A 27,004-nucleotide genomic window follows, 5' to 3' on the forward strand; every position below is an offset into this window, starting at 1 on the left:
GCAAGGGAATCAAGAGCAAAAATGAACTATTGGGACCTCATCAAGATAAAAAGCTGCACGGCAAAGGAAACAATCAATAAAACTAATAGGCAACCAACGGAATGGGAAAAGATAGTTGCTAATGACATTATCAGATAAAAGGCTAGTATCCAAAATCTATAAGCAACTCCCCAAACTCCACACCAAAAAACAAATAATCCAGTGAAGAAATGGGCAGAGGACATGAACAGACAGTTCTCCAAAGAGGACATCCGGATGGCCAACAGGCACATGAAACGATGCTCAGTGTTCCTCCTCATCAGGGAAATACAAATCAAAGCCACACAGAGATACCACCTCATGTCAGTCAGAGTGGCTAAAATGAACAAATCAGAGAACTCTAGATGCCGGCGAGGATGTGGAGAAACGGGCACCCTCCTACACTGTTGGTGGAAATGTGAACTGGTACAGCCCCTCTGGAAAACAGTGTGGAGGTTCCTCAAAAAATGAACAGTAGAACTCCCCTATGACCCAGCAATAGCACTGCTAGGAATTTACCCAAAGGATGCAGGAGTGCTGATGCATAGGGGCACTTTCAACAATAGCCAAATCATGGAAAGAGCCTAAGTGTCCATCACCTGACAAATGGATCAAGAAGATGTGGTTTATCTATACCATGGAATACTACATGGCAATGAGAAACAATGAAATCTGGCCATGTGTAGCAACGTGGATGGAACTCGAGGGTGTTACACTAAGTGAACTAAGTCAGGCAGAGAAGGACACATACCATATGTTTTCACTCCTGTGTGAAACAGGAGAAACTTAACAGAGGGCGATGGGGAAGGGGAAAAATAGATAAGGAGGGGGCGGGAGGCAAGCCATAAGAGACTCTTAAATACTGGGAACAAACTGAGGGCTAATGGGGATGGGAGTGGGGGAGGAGGGTGATGAGCATGGAGCAGGGCACTTGTTGGGATGAGCACTGAGTATTCTATGGAAACCAACTTGACATTTAAAAAAATGCTTATTAAATCAAAATGGACCAATTGAAAACTGAAATACAGAATTTAGTCATGTTTTAATTAGGAAAATAGTGTTCAACTTGCTGCTTTTCTTCGTTTTGTATTTAACATAAGCAATCACATATAGAGACATAATTGTTAGCATATCTTATATAAAACACACTGTTATGTGCTTTTTGGCCCATCATTAGCATTTCTTTATTTCTGAAGGATGAGAGTTGTGTCTTGCAATTATCATGTCCATTCCTTAGTTGTAAGACAAGGCTTTGATACCAACAATCTGCTTTCTCTATTCTTTTAGTTGAAAAGAGTGTACATATTCTCTGTAATGCATTTCCTGAATTCTGTACCTTCTTTTAGTTCATTAGATTAATTTGTTTATACTAGCTGTTAAGAATCTAACTTTACAGGAGTTTAACCTACTTATAAAAGAAAAACAATTATTTTTATGTTTTAGAATGTTAACAGAGGTCAAATAAATATCTCTTATAAAAATAATGAGTAAATGAAATATTATTTCTTAATGTAGGAGACTTATTTCTGTGAGAGGTGCCTGGTGGCTCAGTTCGTTAAGTGTTTGACTTCAGCTCAGGTCATGATCTTTGTGGATTCGAACCCCGTGTTGGGCTCTGGGCAGACAGTTCAGAGCCTGGAGCCTGCTTAATAATCTGTGTCTTACTCTTTCTCTCCCTCCCCTACTCGTGATTTCTTTCTCTCTCAAAAAAATATAAGCATTAAAAAAAGTTTAAAAAAATTGTGCAGATCATCTTGAAGCCACCTTGAATAGTGATACAGAAAACAATTTCTATATAGATTTGTGAAGTCTACTTGTTTTTATATTTAATTGCTTTAAAAAATAATACTATTAAGCTACTGGAACGTAACCTTTTAATAAAATGCCTTGTTTCTATTTAGAATACCAATAAAAATGACGTTATTAGATTATTTAAGAAATAGGGAATACAAACATGTCCTGAGTCACTCAATAAGTGATTTGTTAACTATTATTTACCTATCTGTTCATCTATCAGTAAATGACACTATTTACTAAAATTATTGGTTCAAATTATTTGATTGCCTATAGATAATAGTTCAGTTGTTAGAAACATACTACAAAAAATTAGTTTGCTGATACTTGGAGTAATCAACGTATTACCAGAATTAATTTTTAACCGTTATTTGTAGAGAAGACCTTATTCAGCATATTTGGTTTATTCTAACTATATGTTACAGAGGTTTTGGCAATGTGAAAAAATTTTACCTGCTTTCACCTTGCATTATCTGTACAGTTTTTACTTCAAGTGAAGAGAAGGGATTTAGGTGTCAAGAATTAGCCAGGCTGCAATGAGATAGTATAGTTTTTCTATGTAAGTATAAGTTGTGGGCTGTTTTATTTTATTTTATTTAAAAATTTTTAATAGATAACTTTTGAGACAGAGACAGCATGAGTGGGGTAGGGGCAGAGAGAGAGAGGGAGACACAGAATCCAAAACAGGCTCCAGGCTCTGAGCTGTCAGCACAGATCCTGATGCGGGGCTAGAATCCATGAACCGTGAGGTCTTACCTGAGCCAAAGTCAGAGACTTAGCCAACTGAGCCAGCCAGGCACCCTGATTGTGGGCTGTTTTAGAGGAAAATACAAAAATTTAAAAAATATTAATAATTGGATATATTTGGCAAAGGTTTCACCTCTTGTCAAATGCTGTTTTTGCTAAAAATAGGTTTCCTTTAAATATTTTAGTAATGGGATGTTGAAACAATATTCTTTAGCAGTTTATTAAAGTTCTGGGAGACTTGGATTCAGTAATTGCAAAGAGGAAAATTGAGAAAAATCTAAGAATAGACACCAACCCATTGATTCTAATGACTAAACCTGTATTATTTTAAAAATACCTACACTAACCATAGAGTTATTTTGCATCTTACCTCATATAATATATCTCCCAGGATAAAATAAAAGTGACTGATTTCCTTGAATAAATCATACACTTTTCTTAAATATTACTTAATTAGCAGTGATAGGATTCTGACTCTCAGAACCATTGGACAGTGAAATTCTATCAGGTTAATTTCATCTTTTCTGCTAGCTTTACTACTTTAAAAACTAAACCCTTAGTAAATTGCTGAAATCTTGTTAGTTTGAAAATACATGTCAAAATAATACATGTTTTAAAAATATTTTCCTTGAATGAGACATGAATGAATGCTTCTAAAGGAGGTGTTGAAACTAGTGATTTTGATGATTGATAGTAAGCTATAAAGAAAATACACATGATAATGTATATTTAAAGCAGACTTATGTCAGTAATATATGCTAAAACTGTTGAGGTATTGAAATCTTCATAGCTGGACAACTTTGCTTGTATGAATTTTTCTCCCTTTGGGTACCCAAAGCAATTTGTCAAAAGCAAATTAAAATTTTTAAGGGATGGTTTAAAATATTTTAAGTTGAAAAATCTAAACTCAGGTACATCACAGTGAGCTAATTCTATAGGATAATCACATTTCTCAGCAGTGTTTCTTATTTTTCTGCCCTAGTGTATTAATGAATCAATTCATATGTAGTGAGTCAGATTTTAATTATTTTGAGTAGACACACAGTGCTACATTAGTTTCAGGTGTACAACATAGTGATTCCATAAGCTTATGCTATCTGTGTTCACCACAGTGTAGCTACCATCTGTCACCATACAACATGATTACAGTATCTTTGACTATATTCCTTATGCTGATTCTTTCATTCCTGTGACTTAATCATTCCATAACTGGGAACCTGTATCTCTCACTCTTCTTCACCCATTTTGCCTATCCTTCCCACCCCCTACCTTCAGTTCGTTTTCTGTGTCTGATTCTGTTTTTTGTTTATTTGGTGTGTGTGGGTTTTTGTTTTGTTTTGTTTTGTTTTTAGATTCCACATATGAGTGAAATCATATGGTATTTTTCTTGTTCATATGACTTATTTCACTTAGCAGAATACCCTCTGGGTGGGTCTGTGTTGTTGCAAGTGGCACAATCTCTTCTTTTTTTTATGGCTCTTCATGTAATACTCGTATGTGTTTATGTATACACACACATCATCTTCCTTATCCATTTGTCTATTGATGGACACTTGAATTGCTTCCATAATTCCCAATGCTGCAGTAAACATAGGGGTCCATACACTTTTCCAAATTAGGATTTTTGGTGTTTTTTTTTTTTGGTGAATACCCAATAGTGGAATTATTGGATTGTATGGTATTTCTATTTTTAATTTTTTAAGGAACTTCCATACTGTTTTCCAAAATGGCTCTACCAACTTAGATTCTCACCAGTAGTTAAGAGGTTCCTTTTTCTCCACATCCTCATCAACACTTATTATTTTTCGTCTTTTTGATAACAGCCATTCTTTAAGAAAAATTTTTTTTAATTTATTTATTTTGAGAGAGAGAGAGAGCCCCTGAGCAGGGGAGGGGCAGAGGGAGAGGAAGAGAGAGAATCCCAAGCAGGATCTGGGCTGACAGTGCAATGCGAGGCTCAATCTCACAAACTGTGACATTACCTGAGCCGGAAGTAAGAGACACTTAACTGACTGAGCCACCCAGGTGCACTGATAATAGCCATTCTGACAGGTGTTAGGTGTTATCTCATCGTGGTTTTGATTTACATCTGCTAATGATTCATTATGTTGAGCATCTCTTCACATGTTGGCCATCTGTGTGTCTTCTTTGGAAAACTGTTCAGTCGTCTGCACATTTAAATCAGATACTTGGATTTTTATTTGGTGTTGAGTTGTGTAAGTTCATTATATATTTTGGATATAAACCCTCTGTTGGATATGTCATTTGCAAATATCTTCTTCCATTCAAGAGGTTGCCTGTTTGCTGTTGATTTCCTTCACTGTGCAAAAAGGTTTTTAGACATGCCTAGAAAAATGTTACTACAGCTGATGTCAGAGACATTGATGGTTTCAGGTCTCAAATTTAGGTCTTTTTAATTCATTTTGAGTTTATTTTTGTGTATGATGTAAGAAAGTGGCCCAATTTTTTTCTTTCGCAGGTAGCTGTCTAATTTTCCTAGCACCATTTGTTGAAGAGACTGTCTTTTCCCCATTGTATTATTTTTGTCTTCTAAGTCATAGATTAATTGGCTGTGAAAGTGTGAGTTTATATATGAGCTGTCTGTTCTGTTCATGGATCTATGTGTCTGTTTTTGTGCCAGTACCATACTGTCTTGATTACTACAGCTTTGTAGTATATCTTGAAATCTGGGATCAATACCTCTAGCTTTGTTCTTATTTCTCAAAATTGCTTTGGCTATTCAGAGTCTTTTGTGGTTCTGTACAAATTGTAGGATTGTTTGTTCTAGTTCTTTGAAAAATGCTATTGGTATTTCGATGGGATTGGATTGAATCTTTAGATTGGCTTGAGTATTATGGATATTTTAAAAATACTAGTTCTTCCAGTTCATGAGCATGGATTACCTTTCAATTTGTTTGGGTGGTCTTCACTTTCTTTCATCAGTGTTTTGTAGTTTTCAGAGGACAGGCCTTTCACTTCTTTGGTTAAGTTCTGAGGTATTTTTTTCCTTTAGGTGCAGTTGTAAATGGAATTGTTTTCTTAATTTCTCTTTCTGATACTTTGTTGTTATTTATAAAAATGCTACCAATTGGGGCGCCTGGGTGGCTTAGTCGGTTAAGCGTCCGACTTTCGCTTAGGTCATGATCTCGCGGTTCGTGGGTTCGGGCCCCGCGTTGGGCTCTGTGCTGACTGCCAGCTCAGAGCCTGGAGCCTGTTTCAGTCTGTGACTTCCTCTCTCTCTGACCCTCCCCTGCTCATGCTCTCTCTCTCCTAGAAATAAATAAAACATTAAAAAAAAAAGTTACCGATTTCTGGGTATTAATTTTGTATCCTACAAGTTTACTGAACTTGTGTATTTACTTCCTGGAGTTTTTTTGGTGATGTCTTTAGGAGTTTCTATGTATAGTATCATGTTATCTGCAAATAGTGTTGGTTTAACTTCTTTACCAATATGGGTGGGTACCTCTTAGAGTCCATTTTTATTTTAACATCTTGTTTGGGAGTCTGTGTGTCTAATTCTGTGATTTCACATATTACTTTAAATAATATTGCTAACACTTTGTAAATACTTGATCATATATAATTGAGGGATTGATTATATTTTACTTGATTAAAGGCAGGTATCTGGACTGTGTGACTCTTGGGATTCCTTCCCTAGCATTTTGAGCCCTACTTTTAAAAAAATTATTTATTTTTGAGAGAAAGAGAAAAAGGGAGGGGCAGAGTGAGGGAGAGAGAAAATCCCAAGCAGGCACAGCACTGTCAGTGCAGAGCTTGATAGGGAGTTGATCTCACGAACCGTAAGATCATGACCTGAGCTGAAGTCAAGAGTTAGACACTTAACTGACTGAGCTACTCAGCTGTCCCTTGAGCCAACTTTTGAATGCAGATCATGTTCTTATTTTGGCCTTTGTGAAATTTTTAAAATTCTTGGTTTTTTGAGCATAGTACTTGCTGTTTGCAAATTTATCAGACTCAGTTTTTATGTCATTGGGGGACATAAGTTCTTATTTGGCAGAGATAAAACATTCTTTCATTCATTTGACAACAAATGTTTATAAAACACCTGATATGTTCTATAAGAGTAACTAAGTTATCAGGGCTCAAGTTGATTTCAGTCTTGTGCGGGACACAGACAAATAAATAGGTAATTCAAATCTAAGTATGTAGGTTGATGAGTACTATGATTTTAGAACAGACAGGGTACACTGAAAGTACCTGTGATAGAATTAGATTTGGCCATCTAACCGAATCTTAGTGGGGCCTGGTGTTGGAGAAAGCTTCCTGGAGAAAGTTTTGGCTAACCTGAGGCCTAGTATGTATAAGGGTTAGCCAGGTGAAGTGTTGGAAGGGGAAGGAAAGTAGGGATAGTTAAACACATTTCACATGAAGTATGTGCAAAGGCACAGAGGAGCTAGAAAACATGGCACGACTCATGGGACTTTAAGACTTCAGTGTTCAGAGATGGAGCTAGTGGCACAAGCAAGGAGTATTTCATTTGTGGTCTTGTGTTTTTCAGAATTTCAACTTTGGTGCAATGGGAAGTTGTTAAGGTGTTTCAGAGAAATGATACAATTCTTGTTGCTGTTTGGAAAGCTTGTGCTAGCAGCAGTATGGAGAATGGGTTGGAAGAAATTAGAGACGATACAAAATGAGGACTTGCTGAGTAATTGGTTGAGATGTGTTAAAGTCATAAGCTGTTTTGGTGGCAGGAGAGATCGAAAGAACTAGATGAATTCAGGAAATTTTAACTGGTAAAGCAACAGTGATGGTGATAGGATGTAGAGGTTTGTGGAAGAAATAGTAGTAAAGGTGATACTTGAGTTTCTAACTCAGGTAACTAGGTGGATCGTGCTTCCATTCAGTGTGATTGGAATAATGGAAGGAATCCGAAAGGGAAGAATATTAATTCAGTGCTCTAAATGGTAAACTTCAAATTAATGTGGAAGATTGTGTGGAGTTGGCCAAGCACCTGGATATGTAAACTAGCTGCTCAGGAGAGAAATGAGGACTAGTGATTAAGAGTCATCAGCATGTAGATAGTAATTGGTGTAGATGAGGCATCTTACAGGGAGCCTATAATGAGAAGAGATTTCAGAGGAATCTGAAAAGAGGACCATAAGGGATCCAATATTTAAGAGATGGACAGAGGAAGAACCAGTGAAAAATACTAGGAAGTAGCAGGTAGAGAAGGATAGGGTGAAAATGAGGAGAGCGTGGTGTCACTGAAACCAGTGATGAAAGTGATTAAAGGGGTATCAGGCAGAGTAGAAGCATAATGGTAGAAAATGCACACTATATGGGAAATTCAGATGAAGTACTATGTAATTTCAGATAAGGAGAGATTCTCTCTTTCCTTGAGGGATGCTTCATGGAGGAGGTTGCATCTGAAAAGCACATTTAAAGAAGCTACTGAATGGTGGGAAATGTATTCCAGGTAAAGGGGCAACATAGTAAAAGGTAGGACAGTATAAGGCTATAGAACTAACGAATTTTTTGTCACCTAGTAACAATTCTAGGGTTCATGTTAGACATGGCACTCGGTGGGTAATAGGGGGAAATGAAAATGAAGGCCTTGATATGCTCTATATTCTTGGAAGTAGGAAGACATAGGAGGATTTTAACTAGAATAATTTCATTCCCTGCAAGACTGAATATTTCATTGTATAGCTATAGCTATACCACATCTTGTTTATTCATTTATCAGCAATATATTCTTTAAGGATTTGTGTATAGGTAGTAGTCAATTTTGAAAAAGAAAAGTAACCCAAAATTCAAGGTGCTAGTCACTTCTGGAGGAGGGAATAGGAGGGATGTGAGTTCGGAGGGGACCCGAGGGTTCTAAGGTACTGGTTGTGTTCTGTTTCTTAAGCTGTATGGTGGGTATGGGATATTAATTTTATTCATTAAATAGTACTTTTATGTTTCATACTTTGTATGATATATTTCACAGTTTTTTAAAAAGCTAGATGATCATGCCATTAGTGTAATTTTCAGTGTTTTATAAATAAGAGTGATATAAGATTTGTTATTTGATAGGATTAATCTATCAGTAAGTTAGGTTGGAGCAAAGGTAGGTTCTTCAGAGAGATTATTGAAATAGTCCAGGAAAGGAGCTTAGGGCCAGAACCCAACTAAATTATAGATAGGAAATTAATATAAAACAAGCAAAAAACCCCACAAAACCTAACAACAGTATTTGTGAACTGGTGGAAGGGACAGGGTGAAGTGGAGGCGTTCACTTACACTTTGCTTTCCTTCCTTTTTCTCATGGTGACCTTATCTAAAATCGTTTGTATTAAGCCTCCCCCTGTTCACCTTGCCTTAACTCAACAGAAGACCTCTCTCCATTCTTCATTAGGAAAAAGTAAGTTATCAAGCTTTAATGTGTCACTTTTATTTGTCCCTACTTTACATCAAGAAACATGAGGAGAAGCACCTGGGTGGCTCAGTTGCTTAAGCATCCCACTCTTGATTTCAGCCCAGGTCATGATCTCACGATTGTGAGATCAAGCCCTGTGTTGGGCTCTGTGCTGAGTGTGGAGCCTGCTTAAGAGTCTCTCTCCCTCTCTCTCTCTGCCCCTCAACTGCTCACACATATGTGTGCTTGTGGGTGCGTGTGTACGCTCTCTCCCTCTCAAAAAAAAAAGTAAAAAAGAAAAAAGGAAAAAAGAAGCATGAAGAGTCTGACATTTTCACTTCCTTGCAAACTAGTGAGTTAGCCTGCTATAGTTTTATGGATGCTGGTAGAAAACCTGAGATTCCTGGGTCAGAGGTGAAGGACAGTTTTTATTCACAGCAATAGAGGAATTGAAATATCAGCATTTTTGCACTGGTTCCCTTAACCCTAGTTGCCTGAAGAGTGCCAGATGACACCCATGCATGCAGTGGGTTGCATTAAGCGAGAGGAACCCTGAGCTCAGGGAACCTAAATCTTTTATAATTGGAAGTAAGCATGCCTGTCATAAGAAGTAAGCATGCTTCATAAGAAACATTAACTCTATTTTCCAGGGCTGTTTGCTATCCTTGAAAAAACAGTGTAGAACAAAGGGCACTCAGTGCCTTTTTTTTTTTTTTTTTTTTTTTGCAGAAACCTGAGATACCTATAGAGAATTATCTTCCAGCACCTCAAAACATCTTAATCTTCACCCTCCTTTTATTCCTATCTATCTCAGAAATAAGTCATTTCTTTTCGTGGCTAATACTTCAATTTTGATTTTTCATCCTCTCCTCTTTGGATTTCTGAGATCTTGTGTCATGGCTAAGTCTTCTCAAATCTTCATTTATCACATATTTATTGAGTATTTATTATGATGCAGTGTGGATGTTACATAGAGCAGCTTTATGTAGCACTTATGCTAGTCGCAGAACTCAGACAAGCAAGCAAAGAAATAAGATAATCTTAGGATAGGCCCAATAAGGTTAAAATTAAAAAGAACGTGTGACAGAAACTGGGATGGTCCTGTTTTATATGGTGATTATTGGAGAAGACTTTTAGGAAGAATTGCTATGCACAGAAATCTGAATTAGGAGGAGAATCCGATTTCTACATAAAAGAACAGCACAAAAGCTCTGAAGTAGGAATAAAATTAATATTTTTTTTTGAGAAACAAAAGAAAGCCCATGTTTCTGGATTGTAGGGAGCTAAGGAGGACAGTGGTAAATGATGAATTTGGAGAAGGAGGTCATGACAAGAGGTTTGAGTTTTATTCTATCTACACCCTTTGTTACTCCACTATATCTTTCTTTTAAATTTATGGATATTCTAAGGCCTTTTCCTGTTCTAAATCACTTTTTGAATAGATGCCACTACTTCCCTTTCTTTTCCAAATTCTTTCAAACCGGAAGAATTAAAAGATAAATTTTCAACACTGTTGGATGACAGGAAATGGTGCCATCAGAAATTGTGAGGAATTCCTGAGAGACAGAAAGCAGAAGGCTGGAAAATGACAGCCCAAAAATGGCACAGAAAACAACTGTGCACGAAAGTAGAGCCTCAAAACTTTCAAGTTCTTGGTGGTAGGGGTAATTATTTAAAGGTATGTACCTTAAATAGGAAGAAAATATTTCTTCTTGCCCAGTTCTTCCTCCTCAAATCATGCACATACACATACCTTCTCCCTTCTTTCCTCTCTCCCTCTCTCTCCCACTTTCTGACATACACATACACACATATAGACACACGCATGCATATGCACACATGCACACACATAGTAGCAATAGCAGGCAGCTGTCACATTGGCCCATATCTGAAATTCAAAGGCCATACCTAAGGTAAGCCACCTATCTGGGAAAGGCTTCCAGTGTGGCTGTAGGGATGTGAGAAAAGAGTGGAACATGAAGTAACTTGGGAGGATTTACCTATGTTACAGACATGGATGGAGGAAGAATAAAAGATAGTCCTGCCCAGGAGGGAAATATGTTAGAGTTTTCCACAACCAAGGTAAAATTCTTTTGTTTTTGTCACTTGGGGCCTCCTAGCTTGCCTCTGTATGCTTGTCTACAAATCTTAATGTGGCTCTGGCCATTTATATACCAGCAATCAGCCTTCCTGTACAGGAGAGAGACCAGATGGGGGAAACATCTATATAACTATAGAGAAAACTTGGGCCAGCTGTGTATACTCATCAACTTAAATTTTTGTTTATAAATATGAATGAATAGCCAAGGATCATCAGAGACTAAAAAAGAACCAATAGCAGGAAAAAGAAGAGCCAGGTTGAACAGACCACTGATTTGAATGAAACATTTAATTCAAAGAATGGCATATAAAGTATATTCAAATCAATAATTTCTGAGAGATTCCAGAAGATCATGGAACAAGAATAGACTGGTATTCAAAAGAAGCAGTGAGAAAATGATCTTTGCAATTAAACATATGATTTAAAATTTTAAAAAATACAGGGACATCTCTCTGGCTCAGTTGGTACAGCATGCAACCCTTGATCTCAAGGTTGTGAGTTTGAGCCCCGCACATTCGGGGTGGAGCTACTTTAAAATATATATATACACACACACCATTGACCCTTGAACAGGGCCAACCACCTGCACAGTCGAAAATCTAAGTATAACTTTTGACTCCCCAAAAACTTAATTACTAATAGCCTGTTGTTGACTGGAGGCCTTTCTGATAACATAAATAGTTGATTAACACATATTTTATATGTTATATATATTATATACTATATTCTACAGTAAAGTAAGCTAGAGAAAAGAAAATGTATCAAGTAAATCATACGAGAGAATATCTTCATAGTATTGTAATTGCTTATTGAAAAAAATGTATAAGTGGGCCGGTACAGTTCAAAGCTTTTCTGTTCAGGAGTATATCTTTTGGGGCTCCTGAGTGGCTCAGTTGGTTAAGTATTCAGCATCGGCTCAGGTCATGATCTCATAGGTCCTGACTCTGAGTCCTGCGTCAGGCTTTGTGCTCACAGCTCAGCCTGCAGCCTGCTTCCGATTCTGTGTTTCCGTCTCTCTCTGCCCCTCCCCTGCTCACGCTCTGTCTTTCTCAAAAATAAATAAACTTTAAAAAAAATACAAGAAAAAGAGTTTATCTTCTGTATATCAGAAGGGCAAAACAGTGTAATAAATCTCACTACAGACTGGAATAGTAATCTGGAAGATAAGGTCAAATAAATTTTCTCAGAGTTAAAAGACAAAATGTGGGAGAGAAGTTAAGCCAGGGAAGGTTAATCCAAGCAATGTGATACAACTAGAAACTGAGAAATGAAGGCTGTCCCCCTCCATGTAACCATTTGGCTTTAGAGAACTGTTGGCATTAGTAGTTGGGATGGGCCCCTGGACCTTGCTTCTACCAGAGCTTCTCTGCTTTTATAAGCTTTTTGTGTAGGAGTTAAGTGTAATATTTAATTGAAGGAAAAATGGGTTGACCAGGAAAAAAAAGTTTGAAGATTAGTGACACATGGGATAAAGTTCAGATCTGGTGGATTTATCAAAAGGTCTGTATGCTTTTATCCCAACTTGTCTTTCTATGGGGAGTGAAGGAAAATTACATAGAAGAGGTAGAGGCCACTCACACAGGCATATATAAACCAGTGTAAGGACATTAACATATAATGTCCTTTGAAAATATAAGCTTTTGAAGAGCTTCAGACAAATGAATAAAATGGTTTAATTTGTATATTTAAAAATATTTTATATTAACTATTACATATTGTACATTATACATTAAAATGCTAAAAATATTTTTATGTTTCTATGGGAAATGGATTATGAAGGCTCAAATGTTGAAATGGGAGACCAGTCAGAGGCATGAAATGCTCCAGAAAAGAAAATATGGTGTTCTAAGCTAGAGAGGTAATAATGGAGACAGAAAGAAGTAGCAAGATTAGGATATATTTTAGAAGAGGCTGAGCCAAGGAGGAAAAAGAGAACATGGGGGTGGTGACTGATAGTGAGAAAGACTTGAAAGTTTGGGTTTTTTTGTTCTTTTTTTTCCCTTTCTTCCTCTCTTCCTTTCCCCATGCTCCATTTTCTCCCCCCCCCCCCCCTTTTTAGTAAGACATTGAGCTTTCTTTGTAACCATAGTGTATTACATGTTGGGAGAAAAGGAAAAGAGTTGGTGGTAAGGCTGGAAAGGTTGCCCACATTCAAAATGAATTGCTTATATATTAATCTAATAAAAGAATGTCAGAACTTAAATAAACATTTATTATCCTCATAGTTTGTGTGTATCATATATTTTCAAGAGTGGCTTCGCTGGACAGGTTGGCGCGGAATCTCTTAAGAGATTGCATTGATCTGATGGCTGGCCTGGAGCTGGTGGATCTAAGTCCCTGGATGTTCAAGCATGTGGTTGCCAAGAGAGGGCTGATTGTTGTGGAGGGGCCAGCTCTCCCTCTCCCAAAGTGGTCTTCACAGGCTGTTTGAATGTCATCACAACATGGCTCTGGCTATGCCCTCTGACGCTGGCCTGGGAGTGACAGTCATCTTCAAAGGAAGGTTCTGAGCCTCATGGATAGCGGTAGCAGCTGGAACATGGGGCGGAGCAGTCACATCTTTAAAAATGGTCTTGGGGCACCTGAGTGGTTCAGTCAGTTCAGCATCCAACTTCTGCTAAGGTCATATCTTCACGGTTTATGTGTTAGAGCCCCACATCAGGCTCTGTGCTGACAGCTCAGAGTCTGGAACCTGCTTCGGATTTTGTGTCTCCCTCTCTCTCTGCCCCTCCCCTGCTCATACTCTGTCTCTCTTTCTCAAAAATATATAAAACATTAAAAAAAATTTAAAAATGCTCTTAAATACCCTATCTACAGTGAAAGAAGTGTGTAGTGACAAAATGATGAGTTTTGGAATGAGTTTTGTGTTAAAGTACACCTCCCTCACTTTTCTACTTTATAAAACAAAGCAATACTAACTCACGTGGTTGTTGTAAAGTCTAAATGAGAAAATGCATATAAAGCACTCACCATACAGTGGGCACTCTCTAATTAGCTAAGAAGAGAACTTGATCAAGCATAAAATGAATAACTTTAAAACCTTTGAGATTTTTCAAACTTCCTGAGTTTAAAAACAAGTAAATGCAACTTTTAAAGGCGAATTACATTTATTGGCATAATCATTGATTTATACGTAGGCGGTTAATAACACCCAACACAAATGTAGTGTTCAGGAATTGACCATTACTTTGAAAGATTATTAAACTTACCTTGAGTATCTTTAAATTAAAGCGCTTTTTGAGTAGGCCACATGTTGAATAATTTGTTAACAAAGTCATACCATAAACTGATGTTTGAAATAACTAAATCATGTCCAGTTATCAATGTAATAAATTAGGTACTTTATGTAAGTGTACATTGGAATGTCTATGCAGGGGGATGCGTAGTTAAACCAGTGTTCATGCCAAATCTGCCATGCACTCATATGTATTAAGCTATAAATTAAAAAAAAAATTTTGTAACTGAAATATGTATATTACCCAATTTTTCTTTATTAGAAAACAACTGACATATAATATTTACTAACTACTGAAAAAATAGCAAACCCCACTTTGAATACCTAGACACCTTCTCATTGGCTGGCACCATCTGTGACAAATTCTGAACTGTACTGTTTACAGACACACAGCTGCAGCCTGAATTGGCACCAAAACCAAGTATTGACGCTGTGCTCTTTGCAGCCCTGGCCCCGTCTAATTCCTGTAGAAAGGAGGAGATAGGAGAAGAGGTTGCAAATGCAAGAGTGATGAGAATAATTGATAGTTTACGTTTCTTCTATCTTAAACAAACAAACAAACAAACAAACAACCCTCCGTCTGTCTTGAGACTCCTTTAACTACCATCCTTTCTCACCATCCACATTTAGGGCTTCAACTACATAATTGGCTCCCTAACTCACATTTTTATTCTAGATCTCACTCCCGAGCTCCGTATCTGTAGTTGGGTATTTAATGTCTACCTGATGCTTTTATAAGTTAGCTTGACAGTTTACAGAACATACATCTAAAAAATAAATGTTAACTGTGGGCAGCTTAGCGGTTTCACACCGATTTTTAAATGCCAGGTGACATTGTGGAATGTTGCAAAGTTAAAGCAGTGAATTATCCCAGAAAAGACTAATTGTATTTCTATTAGAAAATATTCTTTCATGGAGAGTGCCTGTTGAAGTAGTATGATTAGCTGCTATTACAGTGGTTAAACAGACAATCAATTGAGGGAGAATAAAGGATACCTACCAAGACATGAAAGGCATTGTTAGCACAGGAGTGAGTGAAGCACCAAGGATGAAGCATTTACGCAGTGTTCACTGCTATTTCTGTCTTCACATGTGCTCTGAATAAACTTCGGATGAGGTGGGGAACTTTTTTTTTAATCAAAATGGCTACATACATAGTGTAAAAAGAGTTCTATAAGGCTTATCAATCACCATGGCATTTGTGTTCTTCAGGACTCACCAGAGGCAACCACTTTCAATTATTAAGTTATTTCTTCTGGTATTTACCTCTGTATTTGTAAACAACATGCATTACTTATTTCCTCATTTTGAAAATTTTAGCTTTTAACCTATTTAATTCTTACTTTGGAAGAGAACACTACCTCTACCTTAGCACTTACGCCCTTCCGTACACACTTCTTTCCCTTCCAACACAGATATCCCACAGTTTCTGGTTAACCCACATTGTATGTCTACAGTATAATAAAAGTTTAGCAATGAAACATACTAACATTACATTTTTTTCTTGTATAATTGTTCTTTCTGTAGTTAATAATTGCCTTTTTAAGTTTGCTTTTTTTTTAAAAAAAAAAAATAGATCTATTATTTTTTTGTCCCCAACTTTCCTGGCAGAAGTGTAAATCTTCTTTCTGTAAATTTGTATGCATCAAATAATCTATTACTTTAATTTTGTTTTCTTGGCAGTATTCTTCCTGGAGCTTACTCCCCTCCTTCAGTGTGCATGAGATACAGTTTTATCCTTGTATGATTTCCCTCTATTGCTCTTCTGGAAATCCTTTTTCCTTTTCTTGTGTTGGATCCCTTGTTTCCTGGATCCCATATTGTCCTCTTTCATGGTTAATTATATCCTTTGCTGGGACATATTTTCCAGTAATTTCCTATAAAAAATGCACAATAATTAATTTTGGAGACCTTGACTCTCTGAACATCTTTAATCTCACACAGAAGTGACAGTTTGGCTACATACAGAATTATAGGTAGGAAACAATTTTCCTTCAGAAATTGAAAGCAGTACTCCCTTGACTTCTAACTTCCACTGCTGGTGTTGAGAAGTCTGATGCCTTGATCCTTTTTAACTGATCTGCTTTTGTCATGGTTAATTTTTTTCTTCTCTGGAAACTTAAGATTTTTGCTTATCTGCAGTGTTTTGGGATTTCATAATGATGAAATAGGGGGTTGAATGTTTTGATGAAATAGGGGGTTGAATAGGAGATGAATCTTTTATAAACCATTGGGTTGGGTACTTGACAATTTCTTTCAAACTAGAAGAAACTCATGTACTTCAGTTCTGGGAAATTTTCTTGTATTTTTTTTTCTTTGATAATTTCTTCCCTTCCTTCCATTGTCTCTATTTTCTCCTTAGTCATATATGTGATTTAGGATTAATCTGACTGATTCTCCAGATTCCTTTTCTCAATCTCTCTCTCTCTCTCTCTCTCTCTCTCTCTCTCTCTGTGTATGTAAGTATGCATTTCTTTTTTCTTTCTGTGAGATTTCTTCAACATTATATTCCAAGTGTTTGAATTATTTATCTTAGCTGTCATATTTCTTATTTCCAAGAGTTCCTTTCCTCTCTCTTTTTAGAGTAGCTCTCCTAAGTAATGTTTTGTTTCTTGAGTCATTGCTCTGATGCAACCTCTCAAGAGTCAATTTACAGTTTTCTTCTGTGGTAGGAAGGGAGGGATTGCCCAGCTGTGCTGGCAGAGAATAGCACCTAGAAGTCTAAGTATTATTTCCATAGAATTTCAAACAGTTCCCTTGTTTTCAATCCTAAGCGTTCCTTCAAAAGTAGTTGGTGCTTCCAGTTTCTGAGGCTTTCTAGAGTTCTACTGCATGAACTCTTTGGCTCTTAGCCGTCCATCCTACATATATTCTTGGCTTTCCACTTTTTTGAATGTGTTGTCAGTTACCTCTTATCCATCAGCTTTTTACTCTCCAAAATTTTGTTGATAACTATTTTGTTGTCCTATTTCTAATTCTGCTTGCCATAAGAGTTTTCTTTTTATTATTTTTTTGCCATTTTATATGTGCTCAATCTCCCATCTTTATTGGGATGGTCCTCTATAAAGGATTTTTCTGTCTGTTGCCAACTTGCTTTGAGCTGGTTGTGCTTCCAAAAAAAATCAAGCATGATATATGCCATGTTTCCTTGATTCTGATTTACCATTGATTATAAAGTGCCCTTGGTTTAATGTCAAATTCTGATAAAAAAGCAATACTGTATTAAATGTATACATTGATTACAAGATACATAAGGTTTCAGTGTAAATCATACAGTAGTTTCATGTATTCATTTTCTCTAAAGAGGCCTCTCATTCTGAAAATAGATTTATAATTTCAATTTTTTCTGGCTGAGATTGTATTAGATGTTAGAATTGATAACTCTCTTCTCTGTACTTTCTTCCTTGGATATGATTCTACTTTTTTTCCATGCTCTAATATAATTGTACTCGTTTTTCTCTTCCCATCCCTCTAGTCTCCACTGAGTTACCACCTCCTCAAGTGAATGCCTAGCACAATGCCTGGCCCAATTTGAGACATGGTAGATGCTTTGCAAATGTAGAGTGAACCAAACTAAATTTAATTAGAAGATGAAATGATACTTAGTGAAATGATAAAGTAATCAGTATTTTTTTCTTTAATTGAAATTGGGGTCTCTTTTATAGATACTGAATATTCAGGAAGAGAAAACTAATGTTAACTGAACAGTGATCATTTGCCACATATTTTCAAATACTTTATTCTGTTTACTCTTCAGTAAGATCGAGTCCAGTCTGAAAAGCATGGGAAACATTTTTTTTTAATCCATGATTTGTTTGGGCTTTAAGGTAAAACATAATTGTAATCTAGAATCTTCCTTGTTTTATTCTGATTTTTAAATATTAGTTAATAATTTTCTACTCATTAGGGAATTATTAACATTGTAAGCCGTGATGATGTATGCCTGTATTAAACATATTAAGGTGAAATTGATCCCTTCTCAGGGGAACTTGGTGATTAGTCACAGTCTTAATTTCAGTAAGAAAAGGCTGTTCTTTCCTGAGTTACCTACTTTGGTTTTCCATTCAAGTGCTGAAACAAAATACTGAAAGTGTTATGTAAGTAATAATGGTGTGAGAAACCATTAGTAAAGGTGAAAATGACCAATCAGGGAATAAAGAGTATGAGGAAGATCCAATCACAATATAAAAGGATTCACTGAAAAATTATTATGAACTGGGAGCTTTTAGGGCTTGTTTACATTTCATGAAGAACTTGTCCTAGAGATTGAGGAGCTTGTGAATTTAATGAGAGCCACTATCCAATAAGGGGAGTCAAAATAGAAATAAACCTTTGATATAATGCAGTAACTTAAAAAGAAGACCTTAATTTATTTGACATTCAGCTGTAAAACATTAATAATTCATGTTGGAGCTTATTTTTGTATTATCTGTGAAGTTTGTTAAGTAAATACTGTGAAGATTTTTTAGTGCCTAAGAAATACCATTTTTAATCAGATGTTTTAGATACATCATTTTACTTACAAACTATTGATATACTAATTAAAAATAATCCTTAAATAGTCATTCAAGTAACTTCCTCCAAGGATTTTCCAAGCAAGATAAATTAAATTTGGCCAGAAAATAGGTTTCATCTGTATCTTTCACCATGGATTAATTATATCAGTCTAAACTGACACCTGTCTTAGGTGCTTAAACAGAAGCTTAACTAAAAGGCTCTATTTAGCATAGAATTTAGGCAGAGGGAGGTAGAGTAGAAAGAGCACTGTGCAGATAATCTGTGGACATGAATTCTAGCCCTAACTGTTTCTGTAACAAACTGACTTATGCAAATTGATTTACCTCCCTAGACCTGTTTTCATATCTAAATTAAGAGATTCAGGGTCTATCAGAGTTGAATTGGGTTGGGGGAGGGGAAGCAAAAAGATTCCCTGGAGAAACTGCTATTCCCTGCCCAGAAAAATACTTTTATGCCCATGCAAACCATATGTATGCAGCCAAATACATGCTCAACTTAGTACACAATTCCAGAGGGTTACTGTGAGAATTAGATGAAATAATGAATATAAAATATTTTAAAAGGTTATACCATCTATACTTTCCAGCACTAGGAATGTTCTTTTGCTTTTAAATTTTGATAACAGCCATAGAAAAAGGGTTTTTCAAGTCTCTTTTGGGGGAAAATTTTTTAAAGTATACAACTATCAAATTGCATGAGATATTCCACTTTTTATAAGAAGCCATTTCTTTCAACAGTTACTAGGGTTTGTTTTTTAGAGGAGGGGGTGGCAATCTGTCATCAAAGTGTTGACAAGTGAAATCTGACAAGGGTGAGGTGGTATAGCTGGAGGCCACTTCAAAAATTTTCACTGTCTTTTCTATTTGAAGAGAAAGGATCTCTATCATTTTTTTACATCCTTGCTCACTTGCAACAGTCTTTGATTTATATGCTTTTTAAAACAGTAAATCTAAATTGACAAATTATTTCACCAGTTAGCATTGGTTTAGATAAGAGCATTTCAGTGTTCTCTTGTCTTTAACTCAGCTCTTTAGGAATTATTCCTGAAATTCAGTTTGTTCTCTCCTCAGAGTCCCAATTTTTTCTGTCCACGTATAACATAAAACTATATTTGTATAATTGTAACATAGACTAAATTATGACGATTACTTTGCCAACATTTCTCTTTTCTTTGTCTTTTTTATTGTTGTGACTGAACTACATCCTAACAAGAATTAAGTCCATAATTTTGTAGGTAAGAAAGGTGGTTACATATATAAGAGGAGATGGTAGGCAAAGATTATTTTATTGTGTTATTATTAATTTGTTTATGCAAGCATACCCTCCCTCCCCCACCTAGAGTGCCTGATATAGGCCATTGCAATTATTTTGCAAGGTCATTGAAAAAATGCACTTCAACTGGATACAAGTCTCTTTGGAATAATGGAAATTGTGTGCAGCAAAATATTGAAAATGAGCATCAGCAAACAAGATGTTTGTATTAACAGGAACCTAGAAAATGGCTATGCAAAGGTCAACGCTGATCTTTAAATATTAGTGAAATTTAATTTGTTGCATGTAATGAGTAGAAAGAAGAGGAAACAGGCCACAATAAAGAAGCCATTGATAAATTGTCTAAATGTCAAAACTGCTTACAGTATGGAAAATGTTAAACTGACAAAATATATTTAACTAAATGAATTAAACAAGTTAAGCAATGCCCTAGGGAAATGTTTTCCGAATTTAAGTATAACCGGAGATTTATAAAGATTTTTACCATGATTTATATTGGGAAAGTGAAGAGACTCATACTTTTCTTTCTCGGCAAAGAATCTCCTCTAACCTCTTTTATTAAGAATCTCCTCTAACCTCTTTTATTAAGAGTGATACACACTTTTCCTCGAACGTAAGAATCTGTTGTCTTTTGCTTCATCTAGAAATAGCATCATGTGACCATCTTTGAGCAGCTGTGAAGACCACCTCTGGCCTAGGCATTTTGCACAGCACTTGCTGAATGGAGCTCAGAATCCTTTCTGTTAGGTTATGCTCAATTTTCAAAAAAATGTGAATCCTATATTCTCTTATTTTCTTCATGTACAAAGTTGATGAAAAAATTTCAAGGGCTAACTAAATATGTCCAATTTATACACTGAAGGATTAATGTTATTAATACACAATGAGATAACTCGTTGGAAGGATGGGCAAAGATAGAAACAAGTAAGTTATAGAAGAAACAAAATCATTTAAAAATATATGGAAGGTGTTTGACCTCTTTAATAAATGGAAAAATGAAACTGAAAACTACAGGAATCCACTTTTCACCTACCAGATTGGCAAAAATGTAAAAGTTTGATAATTGTCTATGTTATTGAGGATATAGGGAACCAGATAGTCATGTTTTTGGTAGGAATGTAAATTGGCAGAGTCACCTCAGAGGCCATTTTGGCGTCACCTCTCAAAATGTAAGGTGTGCATGTATGTTTTCTTGGTATTATTTATAAGGCAAAAAGTAGAAACAGAATGCACATTGAGGAAATGGTTGAGTAAATTATGATCACTTTCCAGTGACACATCTTACATCCATCTTAAATTGTACTAAAAAACAATGAGGGATGTACTTCTGAATCCGGATGAAACTTTAAATTGTCTTCCTTGCTTCTCTGTCAGGTGTACAGTTTTTAAACTATCAGTGGCATTTCAAGTCTTCTGAAAACAGTGTGACAATATGTCTGTTGTCCATAGCACAGTACAAGCAGCATCTAATAACAGTTTCCATTATAGAATGTTTTCAGATACTTGAATAAATCTAATCTTTAATTGAGAAAAATAACTCAAACGATGAGGTCAATCTGTGGATAGAGAATATCCATGCTGTGGTGTTCAGTGAAAAAAAGCAAATGGTATATATAGTAAAATATTATCTTTACAAAAACACAAAGCAAGTAAGTATGGGTATGGACATACTGTAAGTACATCAAGAAAATCTGGAAGGCCACATGCCGTACTGTGCAGTAGCTCCCTTCCCAGTGGAGTGGGCCATTGGGAAGGGAACATATTTTAACATCAAATGTTTCCATATTTGCATTTTTAAAAACAATAAGTGTACATTACTATTGTAAATTTAAAAGTTTCTCTGTTTATTTTTTGTATACTTTTAGGTTGTCTAGGTTGTTTTAGAAATAAGGACTTTTTTCATTATTTAAAGTTTCTTTATTAGAAGAATTTTTTTAATGTTTACTTTTGAGAGAGAAAGAGAGACAGAGACAGAGACAGCGTGAGTGGGGGAGGGGCAGAGAGAGAGAGGGAGACAATCCAAAGCATACTTGCTCCAAGCTCTGAGTGGTCGGCACACAGCCCGGCATGGGGCTTGAACTCATGGACCGCAACATCATGAGCTGAGCTGAAGTCGGATGCTTAACTGACTGAGCCACCCAAGAGCCCTTAAAGTTTATTTATTTATTTTGAGAGAGAGAACATGAGCAGGGAATAGGTGGAGAGAGAAGGAGAGAGAGAATTTCACGTTCCACATTGACAGCGTGAAGCCTGACGTGGGCTCAATTTCACAAACTATGAGATCAAGACCTGAGCCAAAATCAAGAGTCTGACACTTAACCAACTGAGCTACCCAGGTGCCCCGTAGACTGTGTTTTTAACGCACTGCTTTGTGTTTTTGTATTTTGCTTTTACCACATAATTGCTTAGTGTTATTTGTTAAATCTAAAATTTCATAAGTTAAAGTATTACCTTTTAGCATTTATTGAATACTTGCAATGGTTGATTATTAGCAAATAAATATGTCCTGAGTATTTATACTTAATATTTAGGTTGAAAAAGTGTTCTAGACTTCTGAGCTCATCAAATCTTTATATACTATGAAAAAACACTTATGATATAATATAGAAAAGATCTAGATCCATAAAAATAATTTAATAATAATAATTGAATGTAAATGTCACTGAGGGAGCTAGAATATTTATGTGATAACTGCTGTTTGAATGAAATTAAAGGATAAAGTTTTCAGTATTAATAGGCAATTAGTTATGCAATACCAACTAGTAATGCTTAGTGCTTTTCATCTTCAAAGCGTTATACAACATTAATTAATACTTACAGCATTATTGCAAATGTAGGTCAATATCATTATCCTTATTTTTGCAAGTAGGGAAATTGAGGCAGAGAAGTTAAATGGTTTGGGGTAAGTTTGTCATAGCTAGATTAGAATTGAGGCATGTTTGGCTCACAGCCCAGCATTCAGAGCAGGAGAACCACACCTTCCTTAGGAGACTTAATCTCTGTGCCCTTGATAAAACATTACTTCTTTATTAAACTATATTGAGGTCATTTCTACATTGAAATTCAGAAACAAGTTTGATCACTATATAGCCACTTAAAATAAAACACTATACTATTTTTTTCTTCTCTTGTTTTCCTGACACTGTCTTTTTCTCTGCCCTCCCTCCCTCCCTTCCATATTTATTTAGTTTTAGAGACAGAGTACGAGTAGGGGAGAGGCAGAGAGAGGGAGGCACAGAATCCAAAGCAGGCTCAAGGCTCTGAGCTGTCAGCGCAGACCCTGACGCAGGGCTCAAACCCACCATCCAAAGAGATCATGACCTAAGCCAAAGTTGGACACCCAACTGACTGAGCCAGCCAGGTCTCTCTCTCTCTCTCTCTCTCTCTCTTTTGACACTATACTATCTTAATTGCTTTTTCATCATCTTCTTGTTGGAGAATTGCCAAAATATCTACCCTTGACTTTGTTTTGTTCTGGGATCTTACTCAGTGGTTTTTAGGTTTCTCTTTAGATAATCCCAAAATAGTTTTTGTTACAGTCAGGCCCCTTTTCTGTATTTATATCTACCAGTTAGACATAGCCACATCTACTTTTATACCTTAAATTCCCACAGTGTCAAAAATTCCCTTACCTACATTGGGAAAACTTGCTCCTTTTCTAGACTAACCTGTTTCTGTGTATGTTAATCCAAATCATGCTCTTGAAACTAGAATAAACCAAGTGGGAACAGGTCTGTGTAAGGGGTTCTTACAAATTGGGTGTGGCTAAGAAAAATGATATTTGTGAGTCCTTCACAGAGTGAAGACGCTGAATCACAGTGTAAGGAAGAAAGAGTTAGAAACTGAGCAGCAAGGGAAAAGTAAACAGGAAACTGAGTAGCCAGGTCAGTAGCTGGGAGGATTGAGGTGTGTGGCTTGAGTAGTTGAGGTAGTCATGAGCAGAATGTTCTGGTTCCCTTTTATCTGGCACATGATGGTAGAGACATGCCTGCTCAGTGGAGCCTTGCTTAAGGCAAGGGCCACTGTCTGTGCAGTAACCAGATCGCTGTTCATTGGTGGTTACTCCAGATTCTTCCTTCTTTCTCACTTTTTACAGTTCATCAGTCCCCATAGGCTATTGACTCTTCAAAAAAATCACTTGAATCTGTTTCTTTTTTTTAATTTTTATGTTTTTTAAAATTTATTTTTGAGAGACAGAGAGAAACACAGTGAGCGGGGGAGGGTCAGAGAGAGAAGAAGATACAGAATCCGAAGCCGGCTCTAGGCTCTGAGCTAGCTGTCAGCACAGAGCCCGACGCGGGGCTTGAACCCATGAACCGTGTGATCATCACCTGAGCTGAAATTGGAAGCTCAACCGACTGAGCCACCCAGGCACCCCAAATCTGTTTGTGTTTTTCAATGCTCCATTCCAGCTGCCACCATCCCAAATCAAGTTCTTGTTGCTGAATATTAGTGTTGTTTCTTTTATTGTATTACTTTCCTAGCAGGTCACTTGTATCCTCTTCCTGTACTCCATCAGTATTCCTACCTACACAGTTCGTCTTCCAACAACAATTCTGATCTTCTGATTACTTTTTCTAAAATACCTTACCCGATCAGAGTCTTGTCACTATTCCTCATTAGCTACCTAGCAGATGTGAAGTCCTGATGGCTAAGTGTGGCATTCAGACTTCTTTAGTGAGGCCCTGATTTATGTCTTCTATTTGTACCAAAATGTTTTATTATTTCTCAAATAAGCCTTGCAGCTTATATTTGTTTATACTGTTCCCTCATTTTTATTTCTCTCCCTCTGTCAAATCTAACAATCCTCAGGGCACTTGGGTGGCTCAGTCAGTTAAGCTTCCACCTTTCCCTCAGGTCATGATCTCATGGTTCGTGGGTTCCAGCCCCACATCGGGCTCTACCCTGATGATGTGGAGTCTGCTTGCGATTCATTCTCTCTCCCTCTCTCTCAGCCCCTCCCCCCTTCAAAATAAATAAATAAACTTAAAAAAAATCCAACAATCCTCAAATGCCCTTTTACTTTATTATCAAACTAGAGTATCTGCAGAAACACTGCTAGCCCTTTGTTGCTAGATTGGCACTTACCATAAACTTCATACTGTTTTTTTGGTTATTTTATCTGCTACACTAGATACTATTTGATAGTAGAGAGTCTACTTTGTTATTCTTCGTAATTGGAGTCAGTAAAATGTCATATACCTAAAGTGCTCAAAATATTGGTGACATTAAATTAATATTATTTAATTGATAATTAATATAATTAATATTGTAGGACTCTCTGAGGTACAAATGACCTGGCCTAATGCTCTGCTCTTTTGTTGCAGTAGGTGTAATCCAAGCTTGAGATCTCTTTAAGACTCCTCTGCCCTTTTACACAAATGTTATCATTGCTTGTTTGGCTTAGTGTTAAATATTTCAAAATACTTTTAAAAATCTTAATTTCTGATAATGTGACATTAATTAATTATGGTTATGCATGTGCTTAACAGGTATTATTAATGATTCTATGTTGGTGGCCTTGACAAGAGATTATGAGAGAACACACTGAGTTTTAAGTAATTTGAAAGTTGCTTAATGATACAGGTAACCAGTGGTTTATCTTAAATTTATGCTTTTTAGTTGTCTTTATTTTTGTACATTTTGAATTGGTGAATATTCCTGAGAAACTCTATTGGTAGTAAATAGCAAGTATACACTCTAAGTTTATGCCCAAAAAAGATTCCCTTATCTTAGGCTCTCTGAGGTATTGTGCTGGTACACATTTATTTTAAATGTCTTGTTGGTGTCAAGTATCATTTATCTTTGTTCAACTAGAGCAATGTCTTCTATTTGTTAGTTCTTTCCTTTCGCATCATGTTTTACATTAGGGTTTTATTTGCACTCTAGCTTACTGTTCTTCCCAAACCAGTCAGAATAGATGACTTCAGAAACCAGGGAAGACAAGTGTTTTGCAGATTTATTTAGTGGCAGGTAATCTGTACCTCTAAAACAGTTTTTTTTTTTTTCAGAAAAAAATTATCAAAAGTAAAGCAAGTTGCAGGGTTTTTAACACAACCATTTTTTATTTTCCATGTTACTTTCTTAAAATTTAGTCTATATGGTAGCAGTTGTCTTTAGGCAAATAAATATTGATTTAATATAATGTAACCGGTTTTGGAGGAAAGGCTTTAAACTTTTTTTAAAAATGTAAGTAAAAAGTAAGAAGGCTCTCTGGGATCCTTTCATCATTCTGTCCTCAAAATTTGATGTCATAGGGGTACTTGGGTGGCTCAGTTGGTTAAGTGTTCAACTCTTGATCTTGGTTCAGGACATGATCTCGTGGCTTGTGAGATTGAGCCCCACATTGGGCTCTGAGCTGTCAGAGCAGTACCTGCTTGGGATTCTCTCCCTTTGTCTCTGCTCCTCCCCTACTCACTTGTGTGCACTATAAATAAATGAATGAATGGATGAATTAGTAAATATTTGGACTGTAAGATTCTGCCCCTCCAGGAGAATAATCATCTAGGTTTAGGTTAAGATTAATTTAAATCGTGCTGCTTATTCTCTCATGCAGATTGCAAATTCAGGTTCAGGATGGCCTTCTGAGACATCTGGGACAGTCACCAACTATCTTACAAAATTAAAGTAAGCAGAAAATTGTAGAAACTTAGAAGTTATTTTAACATAAAAATTATGGGCATTTTGTTGTTGTAGAGGTTTTTTCTTTTTCTGTTCTTTTCATTTGGATTGTTCTTTGCTATATTTTTTTATAAAATCATTTTTTCATATATCCCCTTAAATGGATACTTCTGTTCTAGCTCTAAGTTGTTCATTGGATTTTATTCTCAGAGAAACGCACAAGGGCACTGAGTAGGGAGAGCACTTCTGATCTAACTTTTTAACTTTTTAAGGCACTCCCTATTTCTCTCCCTTTTTAATCTCTGCTCACACCCCAATCCAACAATGTAGAATCCAT

The 27,004-nt window shown here is 36.3% G+C and overlaps 1 protein-coding gene across 4 annotated transcripts in view; it reads left to right on the plus strand.

Annotated features, from left to right (window-relative positions):
• The window catches only part of LOC120239070 (WD repeat containing planar cell polarity effector), a 415,126-nt gene that overhangs the window by 67,945 nt on the left and 320,177 nt on the right, over positions 1-27,004 (plus strand). The window contains exon 2 of one of the 4 annotated variants that reach the window (XM_039243175.1): positions 26,603-26,673. The exons of the other annotated variants lie outside the window; for them this stretch is intronic. The gene's annotated coding sequence lies outside the window, so the exon portion shown is untranslated. The remainder of the gene's footprint in view (positions 1-26,602; positions 26,674-27,004) is intronic. 4 annotated transcript variants of the gene reach the window in all.

Source organism: Hyaena hyaena, unplaced genomic scaffold, assembly GCF_003009895.1.
Source record: "Hyaena hyaena isolate Hyena2069 unplaced genomic scaffold, ASM300989v1 scaffold_224, whole genome shotgun sequence".
NCBI lineage: Eukaryota > Metazoa > Chordata > Mammalia > Carnivora > Hyaenidae > Hyaena > Hyaena hyaena.